Source organism: Mirounga leonina, unplaced genomic scaffold (genome assembly GCF_011800145.1).
Source record: "Mirounga leonina isolate KUSES-001 unplaced genomic scaffold, KU_Mleo_1.0 Mir_127, whole genome shotgun sequence".
In the NCBI taxonomy this organism is placed as follows: Eukaryota; Metazoa; Chordata; class Mammalia; order Carnivora; family Phocidae; genus Mirounga; species Mirounga leonina.
The window spans coordinates 18,826,589-18,851,077 of record NW_023270316.1 but is presented as its reverse complement, the minus strand read 5'-3'; positions in this window follow the sequence as shown (position 1 = coordinate 18,851,077).

The window sequence follows — 24,489 nt, the reverse complement described above, 5'->3', positions numbered from 1 at the left end:
CTTTCTGAAGTCTAGGGGAGGAATGGGTTCCTTGCCTTTTCCAGCTTCTAGAGGCTGCCAGCATTCCTTGACTTTTGGCCTTACCCATCATCTTTGGAAACAGCATAGCAACTTCTTCCTCTCTGACCTCTGCTTCAATCCTGACACCTCTTTCTGATTTATCTTCCTGCCTCCCTCTTACCTACAAGGACCCTTTGTGATTACACTGGGCCCAGGATAATCTCTCCAATTCAACACCTTTAATCACATCAGCAAAGTCCCTTTTCCCACCTGTAACACATTTACCGATTCTGGGGATTAGGACATAGACATCTTTGCTAGGCTATTATTCAGCCAGCCACACACAACCCACCTTTATTAATTTAGTTGCTTTTAATGTAATAATAGCTGTGAACTCTCTACCCTAAAAAAAAGTTATAATGACAATAAAATCCTATTTTATTCAGTTTTTCTTTCATAGTCTTAGGAATAATAAATTAGTAGTCTTAAGAATTAATGATTATTCTGAGAGATCCTAATAAAGCTTGAAAATTTATTATAGACTGTAAATATAGATTTCCATTCTTACAGAAAATATTTTTTATATATACCTAATGAATTTAGTATTTATAAATTTTTAATATGTATCCTGGATCTAGGTCTGATATGATGGATTTCTTGAGTCAGCTGATCTCTATTTAATATATAAATTTTATATAAATATATATATTTTTATAAATATATAGTCAAGTGCAAGCAGTTTCAAACACTGGTAGTACTTCTTACTTCTATTTTAATTACAAAGATGGGAGAGAAGAGCGCATAAATCAAATATTCCAGTCTGACATTATCCCTCAACACGACAGATTGTACTTAGTACAAAAGAAAATTATCACCTTCCCTAAAAAGGCTTACCAGGGCTTATTCACCAGCACCTTCCTGACTGTTCTTCAGAGATGACTTCCATTTGCTTGTTCCACTAAATGAGAAAAACAATGCCTCCCTCTCCAATTCCAAATGCCTGAAGGAAATGTTGTGATGATTTCAATGATTTAATTAAGTCCCTTGGTTCATAATTGGTATCCCCTACCCACTGTTAATAATTCACAAGGCAAAAAAGTGACCCTTTTGTCAGAGAGTACCACCTCTGTGCCTCTGGTCCAAGCCAGAAAACCCTGAGCCCTCTCTCTCTTCGTGTCCAGTACTTTGCTCCTCCCTCCAAAAGTCTCCTGAATCTGTCTGCTGCTTTCTCCTTTCCTACTGCATTATCCTTGCCAGGGACACTATCTCTCACTGTGAGTTAACTGGCCTCCAGACCAGCTCATTCCAGTTCACGCTACACACTGTAGCCAAACTTATTTCATTAAAATGTGAAAGAAGTTCCTGTTTCAATCCTGATTTCTAATTGCGCCCAGTATGATGCCTAAACCTCTTCACATGGCTTACAAGAACCTTAACAATTTGGATTTCCCTGATTTTCCCGTTTCCTTCCTGCCATTCCTCTATGCTCTAGGCAAAGTGATTGTTTATTTCAGTCTTTGGACCACTTAACTTTATCACCCCTTTCCCTAAGTCAGGTTCTCTGACATTTTGGACCAGTTCATTCTTAGCTGTGGGGGCTCTCCTGTGCATTATAGGATGTTCGGCCGCAGCAGCAGCCTCTGCCTGCCTGATGACAGTAGCATCCACCCCTAGACAACGAAAAATGTCCCCAGATCTGCCCGATGTCCCCAGGGGGTTTCGTCATCTCCCACTGAGAATCATTGACCTGAGTGAACTAACCCAGTCCATGATTTTATATACCAGATGTGACAAGAGTTTTAAAAGATACATCTCTTCTCTCCCTCCTTCCCTTACCCTCTTCTCTCCCTCTCTAATAGCAGTCCAGGGGTAAGTAAAGTCATTCAGTGTTGATGTGTAAGTCCAAGACTGTTGGGAACCCAGTTTTCTTTGGCTTCATCAAAATAAAAGTTTTTCCCTCATCCACATAACCTAAGATGGTTTGCCACCACTGTTCACATTCTAGCCAACAGGAAGATAAAAACCCAGAGAAGTGAGTGAGTCTTTTCCTTTTAAGAGTATAACCTAAGGGCACCTGGGTGGCTCAGTCGTTAAGCGTCTGCCTTCGGCTCAGGTCATGATCCCAGGGTCCCGGGATCGAGTCCCGCATTGGGCTCCCTGCTCAGCGGGAAGCCTGCTTCTCCCTCTCCCACTCCCCCTGCTTGTGTTCCTGCTCTCGCTATCTCTCTATCAAATAAATAAATAAAATCTTTAAAAAAAAAAAAAAAGAGTATAACCTAAAAGCACACACACATCACTTCTACTAGCTTTAAAGGAGGCTGGGAAATATAAAAAATCAAGTTTCCATTGCAAAAATGATATTAATAAACAAATGAATAAATAAAAATTGAAGTGGGAAGAATGCATGTCAGGGAACAATTATCAGTTTTTGCCACAACGTGTTCCTTGACCACCGAAATATCTTATGTGCACCTTACTTAAAAGGAATACATTCACCTCTTGCCCAAGGAAAACAACTACAAAATTCTAGCCAGTTTCTACACCTACATCAAAGTCCAGGATCTCTAAGAAATAGTCTTCTCCATTCTCCTGATCAGGTAACTATGAAGTAAAAAGGAAGGTAATGTGTACCCCATCACCATATACACACACTTGCTCACAAACTTAATAGCAATGATGTCATAGGAGCAAGATAACAGTAGTTTTAAAATAAAGTAAATAAATAAGAACTTTCCTCCAAAAGAGGTAAGGATAGAAAATGCACAGAAAAACAGAACAGAACAGAAAAGAAAAGAAAGGGGAGGAAAGGAGAGAATGGGAGAGGGAAGGGGAGGGGAGGGGAGGGGAGAAGAGGAAAGGAGAGAAAAGGAAAGGAGGAGGGGAGGGGTAAGGAGGAGAGGGGAGGAGAGGAGGGGAGAAGGAAAGGAGAGAAGGAAGGAAGGAAGAGAGGAAATGCATAGTAATCTCTAGTCCATAGGAATTATCTACTCATGCTAGACAGAAGCTGGGAAGACACCTACCCTGAGTATAGTTCCAGACCTGGGAAAGCCTATCTGGCAGCCCCTGATTCCTGCACCCCTAATATTACCTCCAGGATTCTTTTGTTCTTATTCTTTGTGGTCACATCAATAGTGGGAAAGAAAGGAAAGGATGCCCTTTCTAGGGGCTACACTTTTGCAACCTATTTCCTGCTACTTCAGGTTTGGGTCCCTGAGGAGCTGAAATAGTCACAGATTTTTCTAGGTCAGGATCATAGGGGTTTTTTTGCTTAAGGTAAATTTCTTGTTCTAGTCCCCATTTGCAAGATTTTAAGAAGTTTTGAACCTAAAGACTTTTACTTACTAGCCTCTTACCCTTCCATTCTCCCTCTTCTCTCAATTTGATTATGGCTTCTTTTAGAATTTGAAAGAATAAGCTTCAGAATAAGACAATCTCTGTAATCTGCTCTTTGCTACTTACTGACAGAAATATATAACAGGACAAAATCTTGGGGCCACAGTCTTCTCTCCCATTAAAGCTACCCCCTCAGAGCTGTCCTTTTCAACTGCTTTAATTAATTTAATTGATTTGGGGTAAGATACAGTTGGTTTTTTTCAATGATGCAGAGCCCAGCTTACCAGACCCTCATTCATCATAGGTCATAATATTCTTGTGGATATTTTTTCTATCTTTACCAGCATCTAACACCAAGTATGACTCTTAGCAAGTGTTCAGTAACTGGTTTTCAGTGAACTTTAAAAGGTAACTAACTATACAAGGCCTGTGAAAAGCACCAAATTGATGGAAGGCTTGGCATAGGATGTCTAAAGGAGAGATCACTATGGCTGTGATTGCTACAAAATCCTATGCAAGGGGTAGGATTTAATGGAGAACTTTCCATGTCATGGAATTTTTTTTTTAACTTCAGTTATATTATTAAACCTTCAGATCAGTCCCATGAGATAAATGATACATTAGCAGTTTACAAATGACAAAACTGAACTTGAAATCTTCCTTCTTTTAAAAAACAAAATTCAACTGAGTAAATTTTATTATTGGCCTTATTCAGTGATTTATTAATTGGACAGCATCCAGTCTAACAGAAAGTAGCTCTATGGAGCTATATAAAATAAAAGACTTTTATAGGGAGACAGGAGCAGGAATAAAGAAATTATACTCAGCAAAAAAAGTTGTTTGGTTATTGCAAGGTTACTTTCCTTTAAGGGATGGTAGGGGTCTCTTAGACAAATGACCTAACTAGTGTTGGTCAGGGGATACCTGCATTGACTGATTTAAGATTCCATTTTTGGGAGAGCTGAAACTGTAATTTAGTCTCAGTTTGGTGACATGGGGCTTAGCATAAGCAGCTCCATTTGGGGCCTACCATCTTGTTATTAATGTTTCTCATTGTGGCACTACCAGTGAGAGCCAGAGGTTGAAATCAAACCGACTTCTTCCAAATTTCAAAATCTTTGGTCTTCTTATTCTTTAGAACTGTCTCTTGTGATTTAAACAAGCCAAGGAGAAGTTGGGGAGAGTATTCCAAACACGGGGACAAGTCATAAGCAAATGGTGTCAACGAGAGAAGAGTGTTTGGAAGAAACTTATGTGTATAGATCAGCCTGGATTAGGGAGAAGGAGGGGTTTTGTATAGAAAAGAAATTAATGAGATATTAAATGGAAAATACCCTGACTTCCAAAGGTAGTTTTGATAGTAGTTTGGTAACTAATGCTCCTTGAATGGGCCTCCATTTTGCTGAATTCCAGTAGAGAGCAAGTTGTATTATAGCAATCCTTTATTTTATGGATAGGTTTTTTTAATGCTTACCCTCTTCCTTTTATGAGATAATTATTGTTTGATTATCTGGAATAATGATATATTGTTATTTTTACTACATTAAGGAAAAATTGAGATTTTTTTTCCTTTACAAATACAATTCATGCTTAATATTTATTTTCTTCATTTATTACCACTGCCACAAATAACAATGAAGTAAATGATGTTTTTCATTTTCCTTGAAAAAATATTTAGAAAAAGTTACTTTATTTGGAGGGTAGAATCATGGCTTTTTTTTCTCTGAATGCTTTTATCTAACATAAGAAATACAAAGAGGCACAAATGAGTTGATTATCTTGGTATCCATTTTGGCAAGCTGGTTTCATTATTAGTGAATTCATTATTGTGGAGGAGTTTCAAAAGAAAAATTAAGGTATTTGAGGGTCACTTAATTGGATAAATGGATCTTGGTAATTAGACTTTTTGGGAAAGATGATGTATTTACCAAGTTCATTTAATAAATATCCCCAGGATGTTAGTTCCTCTCGTATTTAATCGTAATGGGTTTCTATACGTATCCTGAGGATATTAGGGAATTTCCTGTTCTGTTAATAGGCTGCCCCAAATTTTCTCTTAGTTTCAGACTTGACAGAGATCTCATCCCAGCATTAATGACTATTTAAAGAGTATTGACTGGAGTAGGTGATTAGCAACAGGAAATAGGGTTTATGTAATTGAAACTGATCTTGAACCAAAGGAGACAGAGAAGGGAGGAGAAAAAAAAGGTCGCAAGGTCCGACAGTTTCCTACATGCCATCGGATTTTGAAGACTGAAAAAGGATACCTTTGCTCTTAAATCAATGTTATTAACTGGCTCATTTGAATCTCTTTTTTAATCTATAAGTGTTTGTTTGGTTTTTTTATAGTAGCTCATGTAGGCAAGACAATTTCACCATGCACTCAAATAAGGCATTTACCATAAACCAGTAAAAGTCCTAAAATTTATAAAATGGATAGAAAGAATTTATTGGTTTCACCAATCAAATCAATAGCATGTAATCACACGTGGCACTTTTCAGAGTTATATCAACTGTCTAAAAACATACAAAAAAGATGTGTTTTGTTTGTTTTTTATATGCACATATTTATAAGTCAAATTGCAGAGCTAAACTTTGACCCATGTAGTGACAATGAGGAATTTACATGATCTTAAAGTGGAAAAGAAAAAACAAGATGCTAATAAGGTTAGAAGTTTGGATAGTTACATGTTGAGAATAAGTTCAGACTAGAAGTATCAAGCCAAATCAAATTCAGGATAACACAAGGTATGTAAAATCACATGTACTTTAAAGTCTTCACAAATGTGAATTAAGGGGGTGCCTGGGTGGCTCAATCTTTAAGCATCTGCCTTTGGCTCAGGTCATGATCCCAGAGTCCTGGGATCAAGCCCCACATCAGGCTCCCTGCTTGGGGGAAGCCTGCTTCTCTCTCTCCCACTCCCCCTGCTTGTGTTCCCTCTCTGGCTGTCTCTCTCTCTCTGTCAAATAAATAAAATCTTTAAAAATAAATGTGAATTAAGTGTCTCAAATCTTGTTGAGGTTCAAGCAGGCACATATAAATAGACAAAATAATATATGAGGAACCATCATTACTTTTATTCCTCAAATTCAATCAAAGTGATCCTTTAATGATCAATTTGGTAAGGTGAGCATAGGATACAAAATTTCTATAGCAATTGAAGTAATAAAAAGAGCAACTCAACAATTTTTCTTATGTGCTATCATTGACATAATTTGCAGGAAAAGTACAGTCTAAAAGAACTCTAGACAGAATTCTCCTAGCAAAATGCATCAATGGAGATGGCGGATTGCAGAAAACCTGGAGTGATGGGAAAAGTAGAAGCTCAGGCATATATCAGACCTGTTTATATCTAACTTCCTCATTTCCAGGTCACAACTTTGGGTGAATCATTTAATTTATCATAGCCTCAGTTTCTTAATCTCTGAAGTGATGATGATATTGCATGTCTCAGGAAAGGTAATGAGACAAAGACAGGAGTAAATGTATACAAAAGTCCTTACACAATTCCTGACACATAATAGACATTTTTTTAAAATATATTTTTTTCCAACCAAATGAAACATGAAGGCCTTTTTCTTATAATACAACTGGAAAACTACAAAACCAAAGTGACATTGTGTCAAGCAGAGAATACAAATTAGCATTTATCCTTTTGTTAATAATGAAATTGGAAACATTTTAAACTCAATGTTTATTTCTATATAACTGGAGGGTCACCCACTGACTATAAGGTTAATATTATATACTATCATAAAATTTGGTAAATAAAAATAGCCAAAATGCTTGCCCAGGTTCTGTCTCCTGTTGTGATTTAAAGGTCAGAATATAAGTTGTGTTTTTCAATAATGTGCATCTTAAGCCCTCTTAAGTCACCAGAAATGCAGTTTTTAGAAACTTTGCCTTGAATGACCTATACTTTCTCACCTTTAATTTATCATATGCAACGCTTTTTTTTTTCAAATTTCTGTATGTCTATATGTCTTATCAGGAACTCTGGAGGATGTATTTGGCACAGGTAATATGCTTCCATGTAGATCATGAATTTTTAACATAGGCGTCTACAGCTATAAATTTCCCTTTAAGCACTGCTTTAGCTACATGCCACACATTTTGTATGTATCTTCATTTCAACTTATTTCAGAGTTTTTTCTAATTTCTCTTGTGATTTCTTCTTTGATCCAAACATTATTTAGAAGTGTGCTGTTTAATTTCCACATTGTGGATTTTCCAGGTTTCTTTCTTGCTGGTTTATATATAATTTCATTTCATTGTAGTCAAAGAACATACTTTGTATGATTTCAATCTTTTTAAATGTATTGACGTTTATTATATGGCCTACCATATGTCCTATCCTGGACACTGTTCCATGTGTACTCAAGAAGAATGTGGATTCTACCATCATTGGATGGAGCATCCTATACACATCTCTTAGATCTAGTTCATTCATAGTGATATTCAGGTCCTCTGTTTTTTGTTGATCTTCTGTCTGGTTGTTCTATACATTATTTAAAGTTGGTTACTGAAGTCTACAATTATTACTTTTATTTTTGGTGTGGCTGCCCATCCATCTTTGCCTTGGAACTCTCTATCATACTCCCACAACCCACATGGCTATTGCAATGCAGCTTCAAAGGGCCACGTTTGTACAATGTTCCTTGGTCCCACTCATACCCCAGGGAATGAGAGAGGTCAGGAGCACACATCCAAACCCAAACTGATCCAATCAGTTATCCCCATTTCCTAAGGAAATTAGGAATTGGACACGAACTTATCCACATTATTTTCCATTGAACAAATAATGACTTATACAAGGAATAGAAAACTGAGGAAGCTGGCTTTAATCAGATTTACAAACAGACATAGGAAAGAATAAGCACATGTACGCAAAAGATTTCTCTGGTATCTTTTCGCCCTCTATTCAACTCAATCTGTTCTTTTTTTTTTTTTAAGATTTTATTTATTTATTTATTTATTTATTTGAGAGAGAGAGAGTGAGCATGAGCAGGAGGCGGGAGAGGGAGGGGCAGAGGGAGAGGGAGAAGCGACTCCCCACTGAGCAGGGAGCCTGATGCAGGCCTCAATCCCAGGACCCTGAGATCATGACCTGAGCCAAAGGCAGATGCCTAACGACTGAGCTACTCAGGTGCCCCTTACTCAATCTGTTCTTAAGGTCTGACTATAACTCTGACCTTGAGTTGCATGAAACACCTCAACAATACCAAAATGCATATCCCCTTTTTACTTACACTAGCATCAAGAGGTTTCTATTTATTTCTACCAGAAAAGATCAATAAATATACAGTGGAAGTATTTCTGTTGTAGTAATCAATTTCAGTATATAAAATAAAATTTAGGCCCGGTTGAAGATACCACCTAGAACTAGCATTCTCAAAAGAATGTCAGTTGTAGAAAATGGAATAAATTCTTTTAATAAAAATTTCTAGGAACACCTGGGTGGCTCAATTGGTTAAGCGTCTGACTCTTGATTTCAGTTCAGGTCATGATTTCAGGGTGCTGATCTCAGGGTTGTGAGATCAAGTCCCAGGTGGACTCCATGCTGACTGCAGAGTCCACTTGAGATTCTCTCTCTTTCCCTCTGCTGCTCCCCACAACTCACACATATGCACTGTCTAAATAAATTAATAAATAAAATCTTTTTAAAAATTTCCAGCAAGAGATTTAAATCTAGAAAGTTAGCCTAAGAAAACCAGGGGTAAACACAAAAACATATGTTTAAGTAGACCACAGTCACAATATTTATAATAGCAAAGAATGTCAAAAAATTAGAAATTACATGTTCAAAATTATGGGATTCATTAAATAGTATAAATTGCCTCACATTCATATAAAAAATATCCAGGGGTGCCTGGGTGTCTCAGTTGGTTAAGCGTCTGACTTCTGCTCAGGTCATGATCTTAGAGTCCTGTGATCGAGCCCCTTGCTGGGCTCCCCACTCAGTGGTAAGTCTGCTTGTCCCTCTCCCTCTCCTTCTGCTCCCCCCCACCCCGTTCATTCTCTCTCTCTCTCTCTCTTTCAAATAAGTAAACAAAATCTTTAAAAAAAAATCTACACTGTGATAAAATTACACAGATGTATCTATCTAAATATGGAAGAGTTTCTGTGAATTATTAAAGAATCCAAATAATTTTGAAAATAATCTAACTTTTACAAATAAGTCTGTATGTGTGTATGTGAACTAAAAATATTGCATGGATATATGGCAATGTATTAACAATTATTAACCCCTGGTTTGTGGGCTGAAGGTAAATGTTTGCTATTTTTTTAAACTGGTAGTTTGCATTATTTATAATAAGTATATATTACATAATTATAAGAAATAAAGCTATTTTCAATTTGAGGGGGGAAAAAAAGAAATGTACATTACCAGAGAAAATTTTTATGTTGAGAAAAAGGCCAGAGAAACTCAAGCATTAAAAGATAAACATAAAGTAGAGTCAAAGACCAAATCTTAAGGCCCTGAGAAAAGGCCTAATTTCCAGGTAGTGTGAAAGAACTCCTGAGGAATAGGTTATTTCTCTTTTAATAACTCTATAAAGGTAAGTAGGGCAGTCTGGTAAGGGATAGAAAGAGAAGTTCAGGTTTGATGAATAGATTTTTATCCTAAATACCCTGAAGAAATTTTTTAGATTATCTTGCTGGAATAAAAAGTGATAGGAATGCTGGTAGTGTGGGCTTAGGCGATTAACTTTAAATTGCTTTAAATTAATTTAATAAGTCATCTTTCACTGTTCAAATCATCTTTTTGCCCCTTTTGTTTCCTCTGCCCCATCTCAACTCTGTTCAGTTCTGTGAGTTCCAGCTGGAAGCAAAGCAAGAGCGTCCCAAGTGTTCTCTCTCTTCGTTTGGCTGATGGGAGCCTAGGAAAGGAGCGTGAACAGTGAGACCAGAGTAAAGGTTCCGTGGGCAGGCCTTGCTGCCACCTAAGGCAGAGCAGAGCTTTTCTTCCTCTGCATTTCTATGCTCCCTCACCTCTTGCCTTCAAGTCTAGCGATGGAAATGGACACCACAGGTACTGCCTTCCTCCCCAGGGCTTCCCTGCGCACTGCCCTCACTTCTGTAAATAGTTCTTTTATTAAACTCCTCAAATTACTGAAGGTGGCGTGCCATTTGTTTCCTGCAGGACCCACCCGGATACAAACACTTCTCTGTAAAACAGATTAGCAAGATCTACACCTCTACTCTTTATTGGGAACTACTTCATTAGATAATATTTCATCAGCTTTATGGTGGCTTGTGGTGTGCAAATGGTCTTACAGTAGACCTTGCCAGCTCTTTGTCCCTATCTCCTACCTCTTTTTGCTGGTTTCTTTCATTTTCATTCCCTAAACTTGTGCTTATTCTCTTGGTTAGAGGACCACCCCCCAGTGGCCAAATAGCAGTGCCTAGAAATTTACATACCTCCACTTCTACCCAGCAGCTACTAACTAGTGATCTGTGGTATAGTGGTATAAATAGTTCAGCTTCCTCATCCTCCCTTCAGACAAATCTGAAGTATGACCTACCCTGCTGGATATATATACAAATATACCCTGCTGGATAGAGTCATGGGATTTATCTTTTTTTTTTTTTTAAGATTTTATTTATTTATTTGAGACAGAGAGAATGAGATACAGAGAGCATGAGAGGGAGGAGGGTCAGAGGGAGAAGCAGACTCCCTGCCGAGCAGGGAGCCCGATGCGGGACTCGATCCTGGGACTCCAGGATCATGACCTGAGCCGAAGGCAGTCGCTTAACCAACTGAGCCACCCAGGCGCCCTAGAGTCATGGGATTTATCTTGATATTGTCAATTTACTTGGATTCCTCCCTTCCCCTCCCCTCTCTTCCTTCCCTTGTTCTAGGTTCCCACTCATCTATGTGTTTCTTCCTGGATACATTTCCTAATAAACCACTTTCCCATAAATCCTCACCTCAAGGTCTGCTTCAGGGCAACCCAAACTAAGTCAGGAACCGCATGACATGTATCAGAAAATAAAATTTCAAAAATGTAAAATGATAGAAAAGATAAGAATTCCTTAATAACCATTACAGGCCAATGGACGTGTGTTTGAAAGAAATCCATACCACATACATTGGTTTAATCAATAGTGATGCAAAATAATTAATTATTAGGATTGATAGAATTTTCTAAAAAACAATGCAGAGGAAAGAATTGATTCACCTTCTCTGACATCTTTTTAATGTTGAGATATCAAATTCTCAAAGCATGAGCTTTGATGAGCTCATGTTTTCCCTTACCTGAGGATGTATCACTATAAAGAGTAAGGATAAACCAATTGCTTGCTTTTCAAAGACCCACAGAGGCTGGGAAGACAAGTTGTAGGTGCTCATTGAACTAGTTAGTCTTGGAAAGGTCTCCTGGTCCTTTTTTTCCAGACTCCAGGGCCTCCACACCTGACTCATCTTTATCCTCTCCAGAGAACAACAGGCATCTTTGTAAAATCAGAGTAATAGAGGGAGAAGAGACCAACAAGGCACAGTTCACGATTCTCTTATTTCAGCCTTTACTTTGATAAATAAGGGCACCAAGTCCCAAGAATGAAAGTGGTTTACACAAAACTCTTCAGTTGGTTCATGGAAGGGCAGGGACTAGACCCACATCTCCAAAGTTCTAGCTAAGTGCATGTCCATTGCTGATACCATCTATCTACTTTTATTTTTTTAAGGTTTTATTTATTTATTTGACAGAGAGAGAGAGAGCACAAGCAGGGGGAGCGGCAGGCAGAGAAAGAAGCAGGCTCCCCGCTGAGCAGAGAGCCCGACGCAGGAGGGGTTCGATCCCAGGACCCTGGGATCACGACCTGAGCTGGAGGCAGACACTTAACCAACTGAGCCACCCAGGCGCCCCCATCTATCCACTTTTAAAATTACATAAATATTTGGGGCACCTGGGTGGTTCAGTCGATTAAGAGTCCAACTCTTGATTTCAGCTCAGGTCTTGATCTCAGGGTTGTGAGTTTGAGCCCCATGTTAGGCTCCATGCTGCACAAAGAGCCTACTTAAAAAAAAAAAAAAAAATTACATAAATATTCTTCAAGATTCTGAGATGCAAATTTTATATTTCACCACTTTTGATTTTTTTAATTGATTTTTTATAATATTGTCAGAAAGTTAATTGGTTTGCTTAATTTAATTACCAAAGTTGACTGAGGTTAATTATTTATAAAGGCATTAGAAAGTGTTGTTCCCTATTTATTATCAGCCTGACTTAAACATGAGGGACAGAGAAGTGTGGGCTACCCTCTCTTTCCTCCCAGAAGGTTGGCATTGTCATCAGCCCCCCTCCAGGAAAAGAGTCATGTGTCACCAGCAAACCAGCCACTTTGAGGAGAATGTCTAATATACAGTCATGTTTTATAACCAAAATGTAAAACATATATTCAAGTCAATGAAAGAAACATAAAATATTGAGATAGTTTTTTTTTTATTTATAGAGTCAAAAAGATGATTTTCTCTGCTTTAATTTCTAAGCAGTTTGTCAGTTTAGAATGAATTAACAGAAAGAATAATTGCATTCTTAATACACCCATGGAAGATAGTACTGATGTAAATAACTTTTTCAAAAATGTAGTCTGATAAATCCAGGTACCTAAATTATTTCCATTGGTAGATTGTTGCTATATTTTTCAAAACCTAATAAGCAAACATAAGATCTACAAATGAGTTCTCTCTGTGCACTGACATTGATTACAGTGAATCTTGTGTTTGGCTCTGGTTTGTGTTTGGGATTATGCCTGGCTAGTTTTGACATATTTATAAAAGCCTCTCTAAGTTTACATGTACATCAGTGACTATACGTTAAAAGTAAGAATATATAGTACGAGGTGGTCTCTTTACAAACAAATCTTAATGATAAAGTTAAAAAATATCCTACAAATATTCTTTAAAGGTATCAGATTTTGTTTGTGGTTTTTATCAATTTGAATAGCATATATATTCTAAATACAGGTTTTTAGTTATTTTATAAAACTTCCTTTCCAAGATATGAGACCATTGTTAAAAGGAGATTTTTTATCATTTACAAATTAAAATGCAGAAATGTTATACTGTCCTGTGATAAACCTACACATTCTATTTCTGTAAAACTTGTTTCTACCTACATGCAAAACTAACATTGTTTATCAGAGGAAATTATGGAAGAATAATTAACTTTGCAAAAAAAATAAATAAACCTATACATGTAAGCAAAATAACACCACTTAGAATGTAATCACCTCATAATTAGAGCCACTTTGCAGAAATTTAATTCATATATTTGTTGTTTTTGTTATATGCAGACAAAAAATTATCTTTGAAACAGAACCTTTATTAAGCTTCTCCAACATTAACCCCCATGAGAAAGGCTTGAGCTAATGTGAGTTCAAACCTGAATCCACTACTCACCAGAAGCATGACCTCAGGCAAAGTAATTAACACCTCTGAGCCTCAGTTTTCTCATCTATCAAAGGGGGGTGTTAATAATAGTAATTACTTCCCAGCAATGCTATTGATTAAAATAAATCAATATACAGAAATGCTTAGAAGAATGCCTGGCAGAGTTACACTATATACATTATTATTGTTATTATTATTATGCCCACTGCATCATAGGTGCTTAATAAAAATCTGTTGAATTAAATGCCCCTCCAAAATAAAATAATACGTAGCAGCCCTGATCGGATAATATTACCCAAAATATTCTCACATTTGATAAATATTCAATTTAAAAGACAAATGTTGGGGCACCTGGGTGGCTCAGTCTGTTAAGCTGCCAAATCTTGGTTTCAACTCAGGTCATGATCTTGCAGTTGTGGGATCGAGCCCCCACGTCATACTCAACGCTCAGTGCGGAGTCTGCTTCAGATTCTCTCTCCTCTCCCTCTCTCTCTCTCTCTCTCTCTCTCTGAAATAAAGATCTTTTAAAAAATACAAATGTTAAAGAACAGAAAGAGGTGATGTACTTAAAACATAGTTAACCACTTAGAACAAATGAGAATTAAAATACTACATACTGAGAGTTTAGCTGTAGTTTAGTAGATTGGGCTACTAGTTAGAAACATTCTGTGGGATTATAGCAGAGAAAGAACAAGAAAGCTAACAGAAGAGTGCTGAAAGGGCTCTCTGATAAGGTAGGAGGAATAAATTGCCTACTAATTGTTTTGTTCAGAGGCTAGTACACCTCTGTCATCTCAGAATGCCATCAATACTATTTTAAAACAAGAATTTTCAACCTCAGGATGTAGGTGGTAGTGCGTCTAGCTTTTGAAGTCACTGACAAAAAGATCTGATAATGTTCCATGTTATGACACTTCCATTATCCCACAAAATACTTTCTTGCTTAAAAAAAAAAAAAAGTGTTTCCATGCTTCAAAGGAAAAGCTTGTCTCCACCTACCACTGACGGTTTCATTTGTACCTCGTGCAGAGTACAAATTGCAGTGCAGGAGTTAGTCTGGATCAGTCGGTGATACAATTAGAGAGCCTGACACTGGGTTACCAGGCCAGACACTGCTGCTACGTAATCTTGACCTGTTACATTCAAGGGTGGGGAACGGGCTGAGAAACAGCTGGTGTGCTATGAGAAGCAAAAGGCACTGGTTTTCCGTACACACTTAGGAATGAATTCCAGGAAGTTCACAGTGCTATAGTGTTACTTTGAGTTTCAGGGTCTGGGTTAATATGCTCAAGTGTGTGTTATAACAGGAACTGAAGGTTGGAGGATTTATAGTAACCAATGGATACTTCTCCTAATTAACAATTATATAAATTTGGGGCAGTGGATCTATATAAAACATTCCTCTCTTTCCTTCCCGAGATCTGATGAGACAGACATAGGAGTCAGACTGATGGAGACTGAAGTGCCAACTCTCTTACTTCTAAAAGCTAGCTTAGAGGACACAAGGCAGGTGTGCTGACAGATGCTTGCTAACACTCATGTGAATTTACCTTTCACACCTACCAACCCCAAGACATGGCCAGAAGCAAAGTCAGCTCCACTCTTCATGGGATAGAGCCAACTGGAATGTACTTTACAGGTAGGCAGTCCACCCCCAGAAAAAGAGAAAAGATAAGCGAAACACTTCAGTTCGTTCTTCTTCAGTGATGGATTAAACTCACTTCTTTTCATATGGTGAGAGTTCAGGGAAATCATTTCCAGCATGTGGCTTTCAGCTAGAAATATCCCCTAGGGGACTTTGGGAAAGGTGTGTGGATGCTCCTGGCATTTAGCAGGTGAGTGCCAGACTTGCTAAACATCCTGTATAGCACACTGCAGTCCCAGGCAATGAACAATTATCCTGCCTAAAATCCAATAGCACTCCTGTTGAGAAGCTCTGCTGGAAACCCTTCCACAGGGAAAGGGAGCAAGGAATGAGTCACTGCAGTTTTGTGAGTAGGCGTATGTGTATGCACATGCACATTTGCACCTAAGGGAACATAGCTAAATTTATGTGAACTGGTCTTTTTTTTTTTTTAAATGAAGGTATAAATTAAAATCAGCAGTCATCATCCTTTTTAATGGTCAGTTCTGAGACTTAACCATCACCAGGATATAGAAGAATGCTGTCACCTCCAAAAATTCCTTCTTGCTTTTTATAGTCAGCCCCTCCTACCCCAAGCCCCTAGCAGCTACTTATCTGTTCTCTGCTCCCATAGTTTGCTTTTTCCAGACTATCCTATAGATGGAAGTACATTTTCAGTCTGGCCTTAGCATAGCACATTTGAGATTCATTCATGTTGCTGCGTGTACCAGTGGTCCATTCCTTTTGGTTTTTTAGTAATATTCCTTTGTGTGGGTGAACCAGTTTGCTTATCCATTCCACAATGGAGGGGCATTTCAACCTTTAGAAATTGAGGTTACAGGTAAAATAAATATCCCTAAAAAGTTATGTCCAAACATGAACTTGCTACATCTCTTCTCCTATTCTCTACCAACTCCTCCAAAAAGCCATTCTGATTCAGTGAACCCAGATTTATCTTACATGATACTGCCACATTATTTACTACATTGTAATAGTTTCTCCTATAGACTTCATACTCACTGGTGTAAGAGTGGAGTCTCATTTAATATTTCTATCCAAAGCACAAGTATAATTGGAGCATATAGGGTATTAATATTTGTTGATTAAATGTTTGAACAAATGAATGACAAATGAACATAAGGGCTTTTATATGTGATATATCATCAAAAATGACTTTAATAACATATCAGCTAACAATTCAAATATTTTGTTGTCAAATTGCATTGAGAGCAGAAAATTTAAAACCACATGATCTTTAAAAGCATTTGTTGCTTATACATTAGAATTTAATTTCTCAGTGTCTAAGTATACCAGAAAAGCTTTACTAAAACTTAACAAGGAACTATTAATTACGACTACAATTCTTTTACTTGGGGTTGCCTTTTTTTTTTTTTTTAACCTTTGTTTGGAGTCCTGTGAGCTTCCTACTACATCATCAAACCTAGAGGTGGTATTAGGGACCCTTAACATAGCTGGCATACTCAGAAAGGGTTGGAAAAAATTTTTTAAAAGTTCATTTCAATATACTTTTTCTAATACATTTTTATAATTTTCATCATATCAGTTAAGTATATTTCCACACAAACCTTGAACCTGGCATATTGTGATTACTCCATTTACGGAAAAGGTCTACAATATAACCTAATTGGCCAAATCTGACTTGCCCTCTACAAGAAAAAAATCACTTTGTAATATCAATTACTAAAGGTTTGTCTCATCAAGATTAAGCTGATAGAGGGGCACCTGGGTGGCTCAGTTGGTTAAGCATCTGACTTTGGCTCAGGTCCTGATCTTGGGGTCCTGGATCAGGCTCCCTCCTCAGTGGGGTGTCTGTTTCTCCCTCTCCCTCTGCCCTTCCCCCTCCCCCACTTATGCTCTCTCTCTCTCAAATAAATAAATACACTTCAAAAAAAAAAAGATTAAACTAATAGAGATCAAAATATATTCTACCCACATTTATAATTTTAGAAAATGAGTAGATAATATTTTTTCTCTTTACTTTGTAATAAGTACAATATAGATGAATATGCTATAAATAACTCAAATTAAAAAGTTATTTATAAGATGGAGAAGATAAGTCACGGTATTTTTTAAAAAATGTTCATGTGCAGGGGCACCTGGCTGGCTTAGTCAGTTAAGCATGCAACTCTTGATCTCAGGGTCGTGAGTTCAAGCCCCACATTGAGCATGGAGCCTGCTTAAAATTAAAAAAAATATATTAAAAAAATATTCGTGTCTGGGTATTGTAGTCCTGCATTCAACTTTGTAGCATAGTTAGCTTACAATCAAGTATCAAAATCAGAAACTAAATTAACTGTATACATCATGATCAAACTTTTTTAAAATAATGAAATACAAAGACATACCATCAAAATGAATACATCCTTGAACTAGTATATAATTTCAGACTGTCTGTAGGTGGCAGAAAATATTAAATACTATGTAAGGTGAAACAAAGGAAAGGTTAGCTATAATTAGAGTCATTATTTCATAATGACTCATTTTTTATCTCAAAGAAATCATAACAAAATCATAGCCTAAGACTTTTAGTCATGAATAATAAGAATTTTGGTAGCTCTTGTAAATATCTCAGTTAGAATTTAAAAGTCAGTGTCAAGAATCTACTTTGCTTTGGTTCTTAAAGGTAATTTTTTAAAACTCTCCAAGGATGAATATTGAGAATAGTGGAAAAGGAATGGCTTATTTTTATATACATAGCAAAAACATTTTTCTTGCTCATCATTTTTTTACTGATATTTACGTAGGTATGCTTTTATGAGAATCTCCTTCAGAAACAGTACATTTTTCATTATAGGACAGAGGATAAACCGAACCAAACAAAACAAAAAAAAACACACAAAAACCTTTGAATATATATGGCCATTAGCCCCTGAGTGGAACTCTACCAACTACCTGAGTTCAGAAGATCCCACAATGATCCCATTCTGACCCAAATACCCTGCTTTCTAATGCTGTGCTATATGCTTAAGAGGAGGTGGATGAGGAGGGAAAGATGGAAATCCCTAAGGGCTTTTTGTGCTTTGTCAGTCATGAGAGCTTCCAGAGGGATCCAAAGAGGTCTAAAATTCCATTTAGATTTGGGATGTGAAGGGATGCTTAATTTTGATAAAATAGAAAAAGGGTTATTATGAAAGCATCACAGACTAATTTCAGGAAAAAGTTCGTATGAAAGTAGAAGATCTGAAAAATGTCCCTTAAAAACACCAGAGCTCTCTTACCCTTTGGAAAATTTTCTTATATTCCCAGATTATATGTGACCCAGTTTGAAGACCACTAGTGACAAATGCTTTCCCAAAGATTCCAAAGACAATTTTTAACTTAACTCCAATACCCAGTTGCAAGTAAAACTATATTGCTGACCAGACCTACTGTAGATAATCAGGATAAACTTAGAAATTGAGGATTCTGTTTACCTCTGGTTCCTGGGCCTTCTTTCCAAAGGTTTCTATGGTTCTCTGTAGGATTCCACACCACCTTACCCCCAATTTGCTGGCCCATTTTTTAACTGTGTCTTGTCAGCCTACATAGCAGTTCTATTAAACTATTGATGACAGTAATGTGATTTAGACTGTCCAAGAGACATAGTGTTATCAGATATAAAATCTCTAATAGCAAAAATATATGCCCTCAACATTAATGCAGTGATTTGTTTTTCTTTTATTTTATTTTATTATGTTAATCACCATACATTACATCATTAGTTTTTTGTTGTTGTTGTTGTTGTTTTATTCTTATGTTAATCCCCATACATTACATCATTAGTTTTAGATGAAGTGTTCCATGATTCATTGTTTGTGCATAACACCAGTGCTCCATGCAGAATGTGCCCTCCTCAATACCCACCACCAGGCTAACCCATCCTCCCACCCCCCTCCCCTCTAGAACCCTTTTGTTTTTCAGAGTCCATCGTCTCTCATGGTTGGTCTACCCCTCCGATTTCCCCCGCTTCATTCTTCCCCTCCTGCTACCTTCTTCTTCTTCTTTTTTTCTCTTAACATATATTGCATTATTTGTTTCAGGGGTACAGATCTGAGATTCAACAGTCTTGCACAATTCACAGTGCTTACCAGAGCACATACCCTCCCCAGTGTCTATCACCCAGTCACCCCATCCCTCCCACCCCACCCCCCACTCCAACAACACTCAGTTTGTTTCCTGCGATTAAGAATTCCTCATATCAGTGAGATCATATGATACATGTTTTTCTCTGTTTGACTTATTTCACTCAACATAATACCCTCCAGTTCCATCCACGTCGTTGCAAATGGCAAGATCTCATTCCTTTTGATGGCTGCATAATATTCCATTGTATATATATACCACATCTTCTTTATCCATTCATCTGTCGATGCACATCTTGGCTCTTTCCACAGTTTGGCTATTGTGGACATTGCTGCTATAAACATCGGGGTGCACATACCCCTTCGGATCCCTACTTTTGTACCTTTGGGGTAAATACCAGTAGTGCAATTGCTGGATCATATGGTAGCTCTATTTTCAACTTTTTGAGGAACCTCCATACAGTTTTCCAGAGTGGCTGCACCAGCTTACATTCCCACCAACAGTGTAGGAGGGTTCCCCTTTCTCCGCATCCCCGCCAACATCTGTCGTTTCCTGACTTGTTAATTTTAGCCATTCTGACTGGTGTGAGGTGGTATCTCATTGAGGTTTTGATTTGGATTTCCCTGATGCCGAGCGATATTGAGCACTTTTTCATGTGTCTGTTGGCCATTTGGATGTCTTCTTTGGAAAAATGTCTGTTCATGTCTTCTGCCCATTTCTTGATTGGATTCTTTGTTCTTTGGGTGTTGAGTTTGATGAGTTCTTTATAGATTTTGGATACTAGCCCTTTATCTGATATGTCATTTGCAAATATCTTCTCCCATTCTGTCGCTTGTCTTTTGGTTTTGTGGACTGTTTCCTTTGCTTTGCAAAAGCTTTTTATCTTGATGAAGTCCCAATAGTTCATTTTTGCCCTTGCTTCCCTTGCCTTTGGCGATGTTTCTAGGAAGAAGTTGCTTCAGCTGAGGTCAAAGAGGTTGCTGCTTGTGTTCTCCTTTAGGATTTTGATGGACTCCTGTCTCACATTTAGGTCTTTCAACCATTTGGAGTCTATTTTTGTGTGTGGTGTAAGGAAATGGTCCAGTTTCATTCTTCTGCATGTGGCTATCCAATTTTCCCAACACCATTTGTTGAAGAGACTGTCTTTGTTCCATTGGACATTCTTTCCTGCTTTGTCAAAGATTAGTTGACCATAGAGTTGAGGGTCCATTTCTGGGCTCTCTATTCTGTTCCATTGATCTATGTGTCTGTTTTTGTGCCAGTACCATGCTGTCTTGATGATGACAGCTTTGTAATAGAGCTGGAAGTCCGGAATTGTGATGCCGCCGGCTTTGCTTTTCTTTTTCAACATTCCTCTGGCTATGCGGGGTCTTTTCTGGTTCCATACAAATTTTAGGATTATTTGTTCCATTTCTTTGAAAAAAGTGGATGGTATTTTGATAGGGATTGCATTGAATGTGTAGATTGCTCTAGGTAGCATTGACATCTTCACAATATTTGTTCTTCCAATCCATGAGCATGGATGTTTTTCCATCTTTGTGTCTTCCTCAATTTCTTTCATGAGTATTTTATAGTTTTCTGAGTACAGATTCTTTGCCTCTTTTGTTAGATTTATTCCTAGGTAACTTATGGTTTTGGGTGCAATTGTAAATGGGATCAACTCCTTAATTTCTCTTTCTTCTGTCTTGTTGTTAGTGTATAGGAATGCCACTGATTTCAGTGTATTGATTTTATATCCTGCAGCTTTACTGAATTCCTGTATGAGTTCTAGCAGTTTTGGGGTGGAATCTTTTGAGTTTTCCACATAAAGTATCATATCATCTGCAAAGAGTGAGAGTTTGACTTCTTCTTTGCCAATTCAGATGCCTTTTATTTCTTTTTGTTGTCTGATTGCTGTGGCTAGGACTTCTAATACTATGTTGAATAGCAGTGGTGATGGTGGACATCCCTGCCGTGTTCCTGACCTTAGGGGGAAAGCTCTCAGTTTTTCCCCATTGAGAAGGATATCCGCTGTGGGTTTTTCATAGATGGCTTTTATGATATTGAGGAATGTACCGTCTATCCCTATACTCTGAAGAGTTTTGATCAAGAAAGAATGCTGTACTTTGTCAAATGCTTTTTCTGCATCTACTGAGAGGATCATATGGTTCTTGTTCTTTCTTTTATTAATGTATTGTATCACATTGGTTGATTTGTGGATGTTGAACCAACCTTGCAGCCCAGGGATAAATCCCACTTGGTCGTGGTGAATAATCCTTTTAATGTAATGTTGGATCCTATTGACTAGTATTTTGGTGAGAATTTTTGCATCCATGTTCATCAGGATATTGGTCTGTAATTCTCCTTTTTGATGGGGTCTTTGGTTTGGGGATCAAGGTAATGGTGGCCTCATAAAACGAGTTTGGAAGTTTTCCTTCCATTTCTATTTTTTGGAACAGTTTCAGAAGAGTAGTATTAATTCTTCTTTAAATGTTTGGTAGAATTCACCCGGGACGCCATCTGGACCTGGGCTCTTGTTTCTTGGGAGATTTTTGATGACTGCTTCAATTTCCTTAGTGGTTATAGGTCTGTTCAGGTTTTCGATTTCTTCCTGGTTCAGTTTTGGTAGTTGATACATCTCTAGGAATGCATCCATTTCTTCCAGATTATCTAATTTGCTGGCATAGAGTTGCTCATAATATGTTCTTATAATTGTTTGTATTTCTTTGTGTTGGTTGTTATATCTCCTCTTTCATTCATGATTTTATTTATTTGGGTCATTTCTCTTTTCTTTTTGATAAGTCTGGCCAGGGGTTTATCAATCTTGTTAATTCTTTCAAAGAACCAGCTCCTAGTTTCGTTGATCTGTTCTACTGTTCTTTTGGTTTCTATTTCATTGATTTCTGCTCTAATCTTTATTATTTCTCTTCTCCTGCTGGGATTAGGCTTTCTTTGCTATTCTTTCTCCAGCTCCTTTAAGTGTAGGGTTAGGTTGTGTATTTGAGACCTTTCTTATTTCTTAAAAAAGGCTTGTATTGCTATATACTATCCTCTTACGACTCTGCCTTTGCTGCATCCCAAAGATTTTGAACAGTTTTGTTTTCATTTTCATTTGTTTCCATGAATTTTTTAAAATCTTCTTTAATTCTCTGGTTGACCCATTCATTCTTTAGTAGGATGCTTGTTAGCCTCCATGTATTTGAGTTCTTTCCAACTTTCCTCTTGTGATTGAGTTTTAGTTTCAAAGCACTGTGGTCTGAAAATATGCAGGGAATGATCCCAATCTTTTGGTACCCGTTGAGACCTGATTTGTGACCTAGGATGTGATCTATTCTGGAGAATGTTCCATGGGCACTAGAGAAGAATGTGCATTCTCTTGCTTTAGGATGGAATGTTCTGAATAGATCTGTGAAGTCCATTTGGTCCAGTGTGTCACTTAAAGTCTTTATTTCCTTGTTGATCTTTTGCTTAGATGATCTGTCCATTTCAGTGAGGGGGTGTTAAAGTCCCCCACTATTATTATATTGTTGTTGATGTGTTTCTTTGTCTTTGTTATTAATTGGCTTATATAATTGGCTGCTCCCATGTTAGGGGCATAGATATTTACAATTGTTAGATCTTCTTGTTGGATAGACCCTTTAAGTAGGATATAGTGTCCTTCTTCATCTCTTATTAGAGTCTTTGGTTTAAAATCTAATTTGTCTGATATAAGGATTGCCACCCCAGCTTCCTTTGGTGTCCATTAGCATGGTAAATGGTTTTCCACCCCCTCACTTTCAATCTGGAGGTGATTTGGGGTCTAAAATGAGTCTCTTACAGACAGCATATTGATGGGTCTTGTTTTTTTATCCAATCTGATAGCCTGTGTCTTTTGATTGGGGCATTTAGCCCATTTACATTCAGGGTAACTATTGAAAGATATGAATTTAGTGCCATTGTATTGCCTATAAGGTGACTGTTACTGTATATTGTCTGTGTTCCTTTTTGGTCTATGTTACTTTTAGGCTCTCTCTTTGCTTAGAGGACCCATTTCAATATTTCTTGTAGGGCTGGTTTCATGTTTGCGAAGTCCTTTAGTTTTTGTTTGTCCTGGAAGCTTTTTATCTCTCCTTCTATTTTCAATGACAGCCTAGCTGGATATAGTATTCTTGGCTGCATATTTTTCTCATTTAGTGCTCTGAATATATCCTGCCAGTCCTTTCTGGCCTGCCAGGTCTCTGTGGATAGGTCTGTTGCCATTCTAATGTTTCTACCATTGTAGGTTACAGATCTCTTGTCCCGAGCTGCTTTCAGGATTTTTTCTTTGTCTCTGAGACTTGTAAGTTTTACTATTAGATGTCGGTGTGTTGACTTATTTTTTATTGATTTTGAGGGGGGTTCTCTGTGCCTCCTTGATTTTTGTGCCTGTTTCCTTCCCCAAATTAGGGAAGTTCTCTGCTATAAACCTTCTGCCCCTCTCTCTCTTTCTTCTTCTTCTGGGATCCCAATTATTCTAATATTGTTTTGTATAATGGTATCACTTATCTCTTGAATTCTGCCCTCGTGATCCAGTAGTTGTTTATCTCTCTTTTTCTCAGCTTCTTTATTTTCCATCATTTGGTCATCTATATCACTAATTCTCTCTTCTGCCTTATTTATCCTAGCAGTTAGAGCCTCCATTTTTTATTGCACCTCATTAATATCATTTTTTATTTTGACTTGGTTAGATTTTAGTTCTTTTACTTCTCTAGAAAGGGTTTCTCTAATATCTTCCATACTTTTTTCAAGCCCAGCTAGTATCTTTATAATCATCATTCTGAACTCTAGTTCCACCATCTTACTAACGTCCATATTGATTAGGTCCCTGGCAGTTGGTACGGCCTCTTGTTCTTTTTTTTCAGGTGATTTTTTTCCATATTGTCATTTTGTACAGAGGAGAAGAGATGAATAAGAGAACAAAATGCTAACAGGGTAACAAAGACCCCAGAAAAATGTACACTAAACAAATCAGAAGAAACCCAAAACTGGGGGAAAAGAAAAGGAAAGAAAGAAAAAAGAAAAAGAAAGATTTAAAAAAAAAAAAAGAGAATATGA